Source organism: Ovis canadensis, chromosome 20 (genome assembly GCF_042477335.2).
Source record: "Ovis canadensis isolate MfBH-ARS-UI-01 breed Bighorn chromosome 20, ARS-UI_OviCan_v2, whole genome shotgun sequence".
NCBI lineage: Eukaryota > Metazoa > Chordata > Mammalia > Artiodactyla > Bovidae > Ovis > Ovis canadensis.
Genome location: NC_091264.1, coordinates 59381631 through 59396716, shown reverse-complemented (window position 1 = coordinate 59396716; position 15086 = coordinate 59381631).

The window sequence follows — 15086 nt, the reverse complement described above, 5'->3', positions numbered from 1 at the left end:
CTCTGTAAAGTTAACATCCACTCACAGAAGATCTATATATTGCAATTTATTCCTGCTCAGTAGAAAAAAAGAAATCCTACAGACTGACTTTACAGGGCACTGATCAGTTTCAATCTAATGCGTAATCTCATTTCAGCATTCCTTTCACCTGCTGACTAGATATACTAGATCTTCCTCTCCTTCTTTATACTATCATTATCATCATGCCAGTTCCTACTTTACTGTGTTAAATAAATCTCTGCCAGTTGTGTGTGCACACACACAGATACGCACATCAGCACCTTGGTAGAAAGCACAGACGGAGTTCTTTCCAAAGGGCAGGTGTGGTCATCAAGGAGAGGTGCTACTTGGGTCTTCCTTCAAGAAAGAGCAGATGAGCAGCGAGAGAACAGCTGGCTGACAGCCTTGACTGAAGTGCCTCTGCTGGGATCCATCACCGCGACTGAGCTGAGGTCATGCTTTTTCTAGGCAGTCTGGAGCCAGTGAATGAACCCAGCGGAGGCTATACTGAATGTAATTATTCGTATGGGTGGATTTAAAGCTACAATCTTGCTACTGTTTTGTATCTATTCTGTTCGGTCTGTCTTGCTTCTCATTCCCATGTTTCTTTCTGTTTTTGTGTTAATAGAGTATTTTTGAGATTTTGTGATTTCACTTTAAATCCTGTTTCTTATTTTTTATGTCTCTTCTATAATTTTCTTTGGTTTGTATAATATATATTATATATTGTTAATATATTATCAATTATATTATTATATATTTATATATGTGTATATAAATATATTTATAAATATATTTATATTATATTATATAGTAATATAAATACAATATGATTATATTATGTTATTGTATATTATTGATGTAATATATGTATTCATATATTATGTTATAAATATATACACATATTTATATATAATAGTATATTATATATTATATAGTACATATTATTAATATTGTATTATATTATATATCAGTTATATATAATCATAAACCATAAAAATATAAAATTATATAAATATATAATTATAAATATAGAATTATTATATATTATTAATATTATATATTATATATATGTATCTTTAGGCTTCCCTGGTAGCTCAGTGGTAGAGAATCCATCTGCAATGCACAAACCTCAGGAGACAGGGCTTCAGTCCATGGGTCATAAAGATCCCCCGGAGGAAGGGACAGCAGCCCACTCTTGTATTCTTGCCTGGAGAATCCCATGGACGGAGGAGCCTGGCGGGCTACAGTTCATAGAGTTGCAAAGAGTGGGATGCCACTGAAGCGACTCAGTAAGCACTCATGCACGCATATGTATATATCTTTAATTATTCACGGCCTACCTCAAATAATAGAGCACTCCGCATGTAGTTTAAGGATCTCACAACCTACATCTACATACTCCCAAGTTCTCCTTCCCACCTTTTGTACTATAGTTTTCATAAATTTTAATTTATATAGTCTATAAACATGTACTAAAAGATTACTATTTTTATAGCAATTATTGAATAAATAATGTCTTTTATATTTACTTTCTATATTTCCTCTAGGGAAACAGAACTGTTAAAACATCTACATTTATTTATCTCCATAGAAAACAGAACCATTAGATATCTATATCTATACATCTCCATATCTGTATCTATCTGTGTCTATAAAGAAAGCTGAACGCCGAAGAATTGATGCTTTTGAACTGTAGTGTTGGAGAAGACTCTTGAGAGTCCCTTGGACTGCAAGGGGATCCAACCAGGCCATCCTAAAGGAGATCAGTCCTGAATATTCTTTTGAAGGACTGATGCTGAAGGTGAAACTCCAGTACTTTGGCCACCTGATGTGAAGAACTGACTCATTGGAAAAGACCCTGATGCTGGGCAAGACTGAAGATAGGAAGAGAAGGGGATGACAGAGGATGAGATGGTTGGATGGCATCACCGACGCGATGGACATGAGTTTGAGTAAGCTCTGGGAGTTGGTGATGGACAGGGAAGCCTGGCATGCTGCAGTCCATGGGGTCACAAAGAGTTGGACATGACTGAGCAACTCAACTGACTGATGTCTCTATACCTAGAGAGAGAGATTCTGAGGATCTGTGTCACATGATTATAGAGGTTGAAAACTTGCACAGTCTGCTGTCTGCAAGCTGATTGTGGAAGGCACTAGTGCAATTCCAGTTTGAGTCTGAAGGCCAGAGAACTGGGGGAGTCGGTGGTATGAATCCCAGATCAAGGGCAGAAGACTGACGCGCCAGCTCAAGCATGCAGGCAGAAAGCAAAAGGGGCAAACTCTCTTCCTCAGATTTTTATTTCAGGCCCTCAGTGATTTAATGATGATCAGACACACCAAGAAGGGCAATGTCAGGGATCACTGAGTTCACCCACTCAAATGCTACTGTCACCCAGAAGCACCCTCACAGGCAGACCAGAAACAATCTAACACCACTTGGCTCAGTCTAGTTACACAAACAATTAACCACCACACCCTACTCTTTAGCGTTTCTATGATTTTCATTTCTTGTGTACAGGTAAGTTTCTAGTATTGTAGTCCTTCCACTAAAGTACTTTAAATTTTCTTTTTAGCTGTTGGGTAATGAATTCTCTCAGCTTTTGTTTGTACAAATCAACATTTGACCTAATTTCTGAAAGGTGTGGAATCCTGAGCTGGTAGGTTTTTCTTTTTTCTCTCAGTTATTTTAAAGATGGCACTCCATTATCTTCTGGGATGAGAAATCTGCTGTCATTTTATTTGGACTGTCTATAAGATTTTCTCTTTGTCTTTGGTTTCCAGCAGTTTAACTGTCATTTGTCTAGGTGGATGGATGTCTTTTTCCTCACATTTCCTGTGCTTCCTGGATATGCATTTTGAAGCCTTTCCTTATGTTAGTTTTGTTAGCTCTTCAAATATTATCAGTCCCATTCTTTCTCTTTTATTTCACTTATATGGCATCTAACTTCTCTCACTCTCGTGCTTTGACCCATGTGTGACAGTGCCTACATCCTCAGCAGGGCCTGTCTTCTTTAAATTTCAGACTTCTTGGCCATCTTGAAAACTTAGTCCTCTGATGGGTTCAAAGAGAGCTATACTTTTACAGTTTATCTTGTATTTTCTTGTTTTCATGGTGGAAGTGATGTTTTCTTTATAAAATGTAGTTTTTTATATCCTTAAGAGAAACCATAATTTTTAATTTTTCTATAACTTAACATTTAAACAAATGTTATAAGAATAGTGAGAGAAATTCCTGCTGCTGCTGCTGATAAGTCAGTTCAGTCATGTCCGACTCTGTGTGACCCCAGAGATGGCAGCCCACCAGGCTCCCCCACCCCTGGGATTCTCCAGGCAAGAACACTGGAGTGGGTTGCCATTTCCTTCTCCAATGCATGAAAGTGAAAAGTGAAAGTGAAGTCACTCAGTCATGCCCGACTCCTAGCAATCCCATGGACTGCAGCCCACCAGTCTCCTCCATCCATGGGATTTTCCAGGGAAGAGTACTGGAGTGGGTTGCCATTGCCTTCTCCAAAAAGAAATTCCTAAATAAACTTCATTCAGATTCATCAATTATTTTTATGTGCCTCATTTGCTTTACCATTCTCTCTGCCTTTCTCTTTATATATATTTCTCTATCTATATATGTATATTCATATTTTATGAATTATTTGAGAACTGGTTGGAGTTATTATACCTTTTATCCTAACTAATGGATTATCTTTATGAGAAAATTTTCTTATAAACAAGAGTATATTTATCACAATCAATATGCTTAACAATAAACACATATTTCATATTTATTTCATATATATAAATAAAGCCTATAATACACAGATGGACTTTTCAGAATTGCCAACCCATATCCCTGCAAAAAGCACTCCTATTAACTGGAGCTGAATAACTTGCTAGTTTTTTCAGATAAAATTTACATACATTTAAATGCAAAAATCATAAGGGTTCAATTTACTGAGCTATAACATTTTGCATACTCCTAATATCACACTGAAATGTCATCTCTTCCTTTGAAGACTGCCTGGGTTGCCTCCCCTTGCAGCTCGAACATTTCTCTATTATAAAACTTACTACAATTATTTCTCTGATGTCCACTAGACTATAAACGCATGAAAAAAAAAAAGGGACAATGCTTCTTGGGGCCCCCAGTTCCAAACAGTATCTGGTATATAACAAGGTATCAGTGAAAGTTTGCTAAAGAAGCAAAATGACATTGGAACAGATAGCCTGCAGCTTTAAATAAGGGAGCTGTATAATTTTAAAGTTAAGATCTGCTCACTGTGTCTACTAAATCACCAGTAAGGAATGTATGATAAGAATTGTCAAGACACAAAAGGGAGAAAAGGCAGCAGTTGGAACACAAATAAACCATTAGGTTCCTAACACTCCTCACAAAGACGTGAAACTCTTTTTAATCATTCATGGAGCCTCTAAAACTGGTGGGTGGTACAAATTGCCACCACAAGATTTATATAGTAAAACCTTCAGCTTTTATAACATGTTTAAAAGCAAATGAATGTTACCTGTCCAAAACCTAATGGAGAACATTTTTGTAGTTCCTGTTTGATATGCTGACACCTGAGATTTTCTATTTTCAACCGTCTAAAAGCAGTGCATAATCAAATGTGTAGACACACAGATATTTCTTCGGTATCACTTACTATTTTGACCAAGGGATAGGTTACATGAATTGAAATCTGATTACGTGGTTGCTTCTGAGTCATATCAGGAGTTGCTCTTCTTTTTCTTAATTAAAAAACTCAAAAGAAAATATATACTCTTTTGAATATAACTAAGTAAATGTTTTTTAATTCCTGTGAGGAATTACTACAGAGGAGTTCTATGATATATTCAACTCACAATGGGTTTATTGGGACATAACCTCATTGTAAGTGGAGAAAGGTAAATAAATCCAAAGTATATAGAATGAAGGAAATAGTAAAGAAAAGGAACCAATGAAACAGAAAACATAAATGACAGAGAAAATTAACACAAAACATTTTTTTTCCTTTTGAAAGAATAACAAATTTGAAAACCCCCACATGGGTTTCCCTGATGGTTCGGATGGTAAAGAATCTGCCTGCAGTTCAGGAAAGCCAGGTTTGATTCCTGGGTCAGGAAGATCCCCTGGAGAAGAAAAGGGCAACCAGCTCCAGTATTCTTGCCTGGGAAATCCCATGGAAAGGGGCGCCTGGAGGCTACAGTTCATGCGGTCACAAAGAGACAAGATTGAACAACTGATACTTAAGCCCTACATAGGCTAATCAAGAAAAAAATAAGAAAAACCACTAACACCAGGAATAAATGTGTGAATATACTACAGATGCTACATATATTATTAACAATTTGATGTTAATAAATTCAACAGCTAGATGAAATTCCTAAACAATGCAACTTACCAAAACAGACACAACAAGAAATAGGAAATATTGCTGAAAATGCATTTATTAAGTAAACTGAATTTGTGATTGAACTCTTTCCTTAAATACATCAGGGTCAGATGGTATCACTGGTGAACTCTTTTAAACATTAAGGTAAGAAAAGGTATCAAACTTACATAAATGTTTTCCAAAACAGAAGATGAGGAAACGCTTTGCAATGTGTTCTATGAGGTCAGCTAGACCCTGGTACTAAATCTGACACAGTCATTTAAAAAAAAAAAGAAAGAAAATAAAAACACCGGTCGTTTCCAACTGGCCACCTAGTCTGGTTTCCTTTTCCCTCCCCCAACAGGCACACACACTGCGGGGAGGGAAGGGAAGAACAGGTTAGCTGGTGGGCGACATCATCAGACTGTCCCCAACTGAACAAGGAAGTTGATGCAGCCCCATGTGACTTTCTTCAGGTTCCTGCAAGATCTAGACAGAAGCCAGAATTCGGCAAAGAAATGTAAGATACACGACTTAGAAGATAAACCACTTGATCTGCTAAGCAAACATTATTGCCAAATGCCTTAAGTAACTGATGGCTTGTAAAACGAGTACTTATGAGAGAGTTCTTTGAGATTATGCTATGCCAGCAGTCATTGATGTCACCAGTCATACGAACAACCCACATGGGGACACTGAAGATGAATAAAATAATGGAGTGATCATGAAATCAGAAATACAAACAGAAAAAGGAAATGGTAAAATTCTGAACTGGAACAAACACAAAGGAAGGAAACCTATAGCAATCCTCGGAACGCTGATGCAGAAGAAGAAGGCAAAGAATAAGATTTTTTTATCCTTAAATTATGCAGAGAATAAGGTCGAAGAGTGCCTAAAATCTTTATCGGAAGTTCCATTTTTATAAAGCACATGTCTGGGTTAATGAAGCTGACAAATATCTCAAAAGGTCTCTTTTCTCCTTCTGGCGTGCAGAGGATTTTCTGGCCAGGCAGTTCTGAGAAAATGCTTTGAGACAACGGCAACTGACACATTCATCTTTTTGAAAACACAGCAAAAATAGGTGCTGGAGATGGCGAGAGTGTCACCGGAAAGAAATAGGAAAGTGAGAGACTCACCTCTTCCATTATCACTGATAATAAGATGGGCATAGCGGGGGAAGAGCAATCACCAGTATTGCTGAGGTTCATCAGGGAATCAAGGTCACAGTGAGGAATACGGACTCTCTTCCTTCAGAAGCTGATGCAGACATTTTAGCTGTGAAATTTCACTCCGTGCTAATGGAAGAGCAGGGGACAAACATGCACTGATGCGGTATGGCTTAGATTATGTCTAGTGGACTTTCCCCCGAATGCAAGTCATGCTGACTAGACTTTTAGGGAATAACCCCATGGTATGTACACAGTCTATTTTTCCTCTGCCTTAAATATGCGGTTGTCAGAAGCAGTGTCTGTTGTGGGAATTATCTGTTGCTTTGTGAACAATTAAAGATGTTTGTTCTTTTTTCTGTTGATCACAACTGCTTTAGAGCTCAACAATGTAATATCTGTTCTCTTTTAGAACAGTGAGGGATAAAAGGCAAATGAACCAAAGCAAATTTGCCATTCTCCATGAATATCGGGTATAATGCTTTTGGAATTTTTGTAGAACTCCTGCAAATCCTTGCTTTATGTTTAGATGGCATAAATAATGATACAAATGTTAGCTAGAATAACTTTATAGCTGGTTGAGCTTTTGTTCTCCGTAGTGCACTGACAGATTTTTCATTTTAATTATCATTGTTGTTCATCAAAATGTCCTATTTTTTTAAAATAGCCTTTGGGAAAATTCCCAGGGCCACACTTCCGATATTTCTTTGCTGCCAGCACCTTTACTGCTGAATTGCATTATATGAAGGGATGGAAAATATCTATATTTATTGTAAATTTTGATTTGAAAAAACCGTGATGCAGCACCAGACTTGATTTTAAGTCGAATTTCCTAGAACTTCCTTGGGGCTCAGCAAGATAATCTCCACTAACCCTTGAGAATTACTGTAAACAAATACTTGCTGTCCCAACAATGAGGCACATTACTCAGGACCTTACAGATATTTTCTTAGAATAGCACCTCACCATTCTTAAATGCTTATCTCTTACAGCCTCAGTCACAGAACAGCTCACAGTCAACACCATGCCAACATGTAGCAAAGTGACTAATCCACTCTCAACACACTCTCTGCCAACCTTTGCTGTTGGTGCTGCGTGCTAAGTTGCTTCAGTCATGTCTGACTCTTTGCAACCCTATGGATTGTAGCCCACCAGGCTCCTCTGTCCATGGGATTCTCTAGGCAAGAATATTGGAGTGGGCTGCCATGCCCTCCTCCAGGGGCTCTTCCCTGGATCGAACCCAAGGATCGAATTCAGGCCTCTTAGGTCTCCTGCATTGGCAGTTGGGTTCTTTACCACTAGCGCCACCTGGGAAGCAGGATCAAACAAAACACGGAGGGAAAGACATAGAGCATCCATTAACCATGTACAAAGCCCCCTACCTGTCTCACTTCAATTTTTTTCTTATTATTTATATATGGCTGAAGGATTTCTCTGCAGCTCAAATTGTAAAGAATCTGCCTGCAATGCAAGAGATCAGAGTTCAATTCCTGGGTCAGGAAGATCCTCTGGAGAAAGGAATGGCAACCCACGCCAGTATTCTTGCCTGGAGAATTCCACGGACAGAGAAGCCTGGCGGGCTACAGTTCACGGGGTCACAAAGAGTCGGACATAACTGAGCAACTAATACATACACACATGCATGGCTGAAGATCCCATATATTCTTCCTTGATGAAGTCTGAGAATGAGAGCAGTGAAATTAGATGACAGCATCTTAAGCATAATTAAGAAATATTTCAACAGACCAGAGGTCAAATAACTTTAACATAATCCCTGATATAAAATATAATCTTAATTTAATGGTAGAAACACATATCAAACAATACAGTTAAGCCAGAGTTTCCTCCAAGCATTTTTCAAAAACCACTGAAAATATCTAGAAGTTTTAAAAATTGGTTTTATCCTTACAGTTGATATTTGGAAGAAAAGCTCTAAGGTGCATATAGGCCATTTAATCACTGAATATTTGCTTCTGGACCTTCCACTGAATGCATTAAATGTTGATAAACTACCTGATAAGAGGCCACTTTTTGAACTTTTAGTCTCCAAAGACCTCTCATTTCAGAAGACAGCACTGAAAGACCGTTTCATTTCTCTGTGACTTCTCTTGGTGATACTCTGGGGACATTTTAGTTGAGTCATTTAAAATAGACCATTACTACTGCCACAAATCAAATGTTGAGGTATTAGTTTCCAATTCTTTGAGGAAGTAAATGTTGGCGAGGCATGGGGAGAAGGAATATATTTCATAAAATACTGCAATAAAGCTCAGGACTGACCACTGACTAGTAGGTGTTTCAGTATGTGATTAAAAAATCTGTAATGGGCAGTTAAGAAAATTACCAATAAGAAGAAACTCTGAGCTCACCAAACAGGACAGACTGCAGTGTAGATTTTGTCTCCATTAAGTGAGCGTAAAGAAAAAAAAAAACAACTGAAGATCAAATAGAAAACAATCTACTGTGGTTCTACTTCTGGATATTATTTATTAATACTATCATTCATTGAATTTATTCTTTAACTGAGGCATAGTCTTTCTAGCAAGTGTACATTGAACACTTTTATTTCATGGTCAAGATAGAGTCTGTAGCCTAAGTTACTGACCATCTATTAGTTTTCTTTCCATGACCATACCTACTACATTGTCTTGGTTTATAAAAGTTACCTGGGAAAAATAGAGGTCTTTTTTCTTTTAGAGGAATAATACAGAAATTGTTGCTGCTATTTTGATGAGAAAAATTTTGTACAATGTGTTTTAATCTTTCTAAATGTAAATTTTATTTTCTTAAAGCAAATTACACAAAAAACCCCTCTATAACCATAGATGCAAACCCCTTAATGAGATATTCACAAGTAGAATCCAGCAATATATTAAAAGAATGATATACCATGACAAAGCAGAGTTTATCCCAGGGATGCAAGGTTGGTTTCATTCATATTCAAAAGTCAATCAGTATTACTCATCATAGTGACAGACTAGAGGAACAAAACCATAGGGTCTTCTCAATAGATGTGTAAAAAGCACTCGACAGATTTTAAAAACTCTCATAGCATTAAAATGAATTCTAAGTAAACCAGAAATAGAAGGGAACTTCCTCCACCTGATGAAGGATATCTATGAAAATCTTACAGTTAATATAATGCTCACTAGTGAGAGAATAAGTGGTTTTCCTCTCAGACTGGACATAGGGTAAAGATATATCCTTTTAATGTTGTAATGGAGGCCCCAGCCAGTGGTCTAGGGCAAGAAAATGAAATAAAGAGCATAATGTGTTTGCATGAGAATTCTAGGGAACTTAAAAGCAACTTAACTTGGCTTGAAACTCAACATTCAGAAAACTAAGATCATGGCATCTGGTCCCATCACTTCATGGCAAATAGATGGGAAAACAATGCAAACAGTGAGAGACTATTTTGGGGGGCTCCAAAATCATTGCAGATGGTGACTGCAGCCATGAAATTAAAAGATGCCTGCACCTTGGAAGAAAAACTATGACTAACCTAGACAGCATATTAAAAAGCAGAGACATTACTTTGCCAAGAAAGGTCCATCTAGTCAAAGCTATGTTTTTTCCAGTAGTCATGTATGGATGTGAGAGTTGGACTATAAAGAAAGCTGAGTGCCAAAGAATCGATGCTTTTGAACTGTGGTGTTGGAGAAGACTCTTGAGAGTCCCTTGGACTGCAAGGAGATCCAACCAGTCCATCCTAAAGGACATCAGTCCTGAATATTCATTGGAAGGACTAGTGCTGAAGCTGAAATTCCAATACTTTGGCCACCTGATGCAAAGAACTTATTTGAAAAAACCCTGATGCTGGGAAAGATTAAAGGAGTGAGGAGAAGGGGACGACAGAAGATGAGACGGTTGGATGGCATCACCGACTCGATGGACATGAGTTTGAGTAATCCCTGGGAGTTGGTGATGGACAGGGAAGACTGGCGTGCTTCAGTCCATGGAGTCACAAAGAGTTGGACACGACTGAGCGACTGAACTGAACTATAAGCAATTACTAGAACTAATTAGCAAATTTTTAAATGCTGCAGGGTACACTGTCAATATTCTAAAATCAATTGTTCTTTTATATTTTACTGATTTGATAGTTTTAAAATTTTTCATTTACAAAAGCAACATACAATATTTAGAAATAAACTAAAACATGCAAGATCTCTCTGCTAAAATATGCAAAACATTCAGTTCAGTTCAGTTCAGTCGCTCAGTCGTGTCTGACTCTTTGCGACTCCATGAATCGCAGCACGCCAGGCGTCCCTGTCCATCACCAACTCCCGGAGTTCACTCAAACTCATGTCCATCGAGTCAGTAATGCCATCCAGCCATCTCATTCTCTGTCGTCCCCTTCTCCTCCTACCCCCAATCCTTCCCAGCATCAGTCTTTTCCAGTGAGTCAACTCTTCGCATGAGGTGGCCAAAGTATTGGAGTTTCAGCTTTAGCATCAGTCCATTACTGAGGGAAATTAAGGAAAGTCTAAATAAATGGCTATGTGTATCAACACCATGTTCATGGATTAGAAGACTTAAATGAACCTCAAAAAGAAGAACAAGTTGGAGGATTTACACTGTTTCAACAAGATCCTCTGGAGAAGGGAATGGCAACCTACTCTAGTATTCTTGTCTGGAGAATCCTATGAACAGAGAAGCCTGGCGGGCTATATAGTACATGAGGTAGCTAAGAGCTGAACTTGGCTGAGTGACTAACACACACAAGGCTACATAAAATCAAGACAGTGTGATACTGGCATAAGCACTGAGAAATATAAACGGAACAGGACAGTGAGCCCAGAAATGGACTCACACTGAATCAATTAGTTTTCAACAAAGGTACCAGAGTAATACATTGGGGCAAGCAAAATCTTCTCAATGAATGCTCAGTCTTGTCCAACTCTTTGCGAACCCGTGAACCATATCCCACCAGGCTCCTCTGTCCATGGGATTATCCCGGTAGGAATAATAGAGTGAAAAGTACTGGAATAAACAGATATTCAACCGGGAAGTGCTTATTCAAAAGGCACCTGGATGTTCTTCAGCTTTGCCCTTGTTCAATACACTAATCTGATGTTTTCCTTTTCTATTTACACATCAGTAATGTAGCATCAGGCTTCCCTGTGGCTCAGCTGCTAAAGAAGCAAAGCACCATTTCCACTATTAAAATAATGTTTCCACTGACAATTTTTCCATTTAGAAAATAACTTTTTTAAGTTACAAAGGCTAGTTTTTCATTTATGACAACTCATATGTTAAAGCATAAAGTCAACAAAAATTACTCATGATTACACAACCCAGAAATCATCCAAATTGACCTTTGGGGTTGGTCTTTTTGTATCTAGTGTTATAAAAATTGTATGATGTATTTTTAACCTAATATTATTTTGCATGTAATTTTATTTTTTCAAGACTCTGAGATTTTATTATTATTATTGTTTGCCTATAATATGACAATATTAGCTTTCAACATATTTTTATGACACTTGTAATCGCATTTCCTAAAGACATAAATTTTCATTGTAAGCTACATTCAGATTGCACTTCCAACAGACATCTATTTCTGGCGTATCTGCCAACCTCCCCTAAAATGTAACTGTACTACTGAACAAGCATGACTCAGAGAAGCAATCATGGAACATTTTATTTTAAACTCTTACTTTAAACTTATTTTGTGTGTTTAGTTGTTCTCTTACCCCTGATGAAATTCACGGCAGGTCACAAAACTGAGCATTTCAAAATTATTTTAAAATATCCTGTTACAAGGAAAACCACAGAAGCCATCTCTGGGCAGCCAAATTTATAGTAGAAAATCTGTTCCAAGGCCATGAGTGATTGTCCAAGTTCTGACAATCTGAACAAAATGGGCCGATAACGCTGTCACTCAGGAATTTCAAAATTAAGTTTGGGGGAAAGTTTGCCTACAACTAGAGACTGAAGACTGGAGAAATGGAGTCTTCAAAGAGAAAGAAGAAGGAAGTAAATGCAGAAAAAGGAGAAGCAGATATGAACCAAGAGCTTTTCCTGGATTCTGCCAGCTGCTAATTGCTGATTTTACTTCCTTTCACAACTCCAGGTGCATTCCTGCCTCTGGGTTCTGTGAAACCCCTCAATCATTGTCATAGCCAACTTCTCACTCTTTTCTTGTCAAATCAAGTTTTTGTTAAAAGAAGCCCAAATAACACAGAAACGAAATGGACTCTGGGAAGTTTTATCCCATAAACAACCAACCTTGTTCATAAACCCTGTTCCTGTTCCGAGTATTCTTTGGCTTCGCCCATGGACGGAAGTCCTTCTCTCATCTATTCCCTCCCTCTGAGGGTCTATGTTAGCTGTCAACTTGCAGTGTCCCCGCTCACTCACTAGGGTGCTGACTGTATTGTTACCTAGATCATTTCTGCTCTTTTGAAATATCAGTGTCAAACTTTTATGTGTACTTTCTTGATCTGAGAGAGCACATTGTCAGAAAATGCATAGGATTTGATATTCAGTGACTCCTTCAGGTGAGTTTTTAACTCTAATCCCTTTGTGTTGTTCTTAGAAAGGAAATCAAGTTTTATTTGTCTTACTAAGGAACGATGCTAAAGCTGAAACTCCAGTACTTTGGCCACCTCACGTGAAGAGCTGACTCATTGGAAAAGACTCTGATGCTGGGAGGGATTGGACGCAGGAGGAAAAGGGGACGACAGAGGATGAGATGGCTGGATGGCATCACCGACTCGATGGACGTGAGTTTGAGTGAACTCCGGGAGATGGTGATGGACAGGGAGGCTTGGTGAGCTGTGATTCATGGGGTCGCAAAGAGTCAGACACGACTGAGCGACTGATCTGATCTGATCATTCCCAAGGTAGTCACTAATTTTAATACTGTGAGAATAATGCACTTCAGTTTTTGGGACTCTGAATGTCGATGAGTTCTGTTTTCAAAAATTTGCCTTGAGTGAGTCATAAATTTACACAACATATTTTTAGTGACTAAAGGCAAAATTCACTCACATTGCTAAATTAAACAATTCCGGCATTACCAATGTAATTTGTATTGGTTAGTGTAGTTCAAAGGATATGTCTAGAAAACCAAAGACAGAGAAGTAACACAACCCTAAAATGTCCTAATATTATTTTTTTATCACATGACTTAGAAACTATCTTTACTATTCATATTGCAGACTCTGTTCTACCTTGGGTGAAATATTTTTAGTTTATAAAACCAATTTGTAGAACATACTAGGTTTAGAAACTTGGCTTCTTCACATTCTCAAACTATGGTGAAACTTTATTAAATTAGGTGAATCAAACAAAACATATTCAATAAATAGTCGACATTGGCTAGGTGATGTAGATGTGATAAAAACAAAAGATGCCCTCCTTTACCTGGTAAAGTAGTTAGGAAGAGACACAGAACAACGGTAATAACTCCAGACACTGTGCAAGGATGTTCACGCTGATTTTTAGAAGTCCTGAGATGCAGCGGTAAGAAATGGAAAAAAAAAAAAAAAAAGCAAACAAAGAAGCCAAGACCAGAGGAAACAAAGAAAGAGCATGCGTCTTGCATTTCTGACAACTTTTTCGTCATTCCCTTCTTGGGGCTCCATTGAAATGAACTGAAATTGAAACAGGCAGAGAGAACTTCCTAGAGAGTTGGATTAGATTTGGGACTTGAAGGAAGAGACAGGATTTGAAAGGATAAATGTTCAAGTAGACAACATAAGCCAAAGTATGGAGATGAGATTACATTTAGTTTTGAAGAGGCGCAGTGAACCTTACTAGCGTTGGAAGTCATAGGAAAGAGAACTGGGAGAACGTGATGGAAAAAAAGAGAAGAATTTTAAACATGAAGAACATAGGGAAATGCTGAGAAGAGGGCTAACAGGATAAAAATTGCTTTGGGGGGATTAGCTGAGCATGGAGAAGGCAATGGCAACCCACTCCAGTACTCTTGCCTGGACAATCCTATGGACGGAGGAGCCTGGTAGGCTGCAGTCCATGGGGTCGCTAAGAGTCGGACACAACTGAGAATCTTCACTTTTTCACTTTTCAATTTCACGCATTGGAGAAGGAAATGGCAACTCACTCTAGTGTTCCTGCCTGGAGAACCCCAGGGACGGGGGAGCCTGGTGGGCTGCCGTCTATGGGGTCGCATAGAGTCAGTGCGACCGAAGCGACTGAAGTGACGTAGCAGCAGCAGCAGCAGCAGCTGAGCAAGGTCATGAAAGATGCTTGGGAAGGGTGAAGACTGGAGTCTGTCATGGTAACTAGGGCGTTGCCATAGTGATCCTTCCACGAGGCGATGATGGCAGTGTTAAGGAGGACCAATGAGCGCTTTCCAAGAAAGAAAACTATCTGGTCTTGAGCAACCTGAGTCAGAGGTGATAGTAGAAATTCTTGGTGAAAGGAGTTGAGAGATATGAGGCTGGAGCTTAGGGAAGCAGACAGCTTGGAGAAGACTGACACAGATTTAGTAGTCAGTGACACAGAGGCGACAGCTGAAGTCAAGAGAACGAGGGAGGCTTCATCAAAGAAGGGATGTGAAGGAGAGAGCAGAGAAACGCAAGTTGGC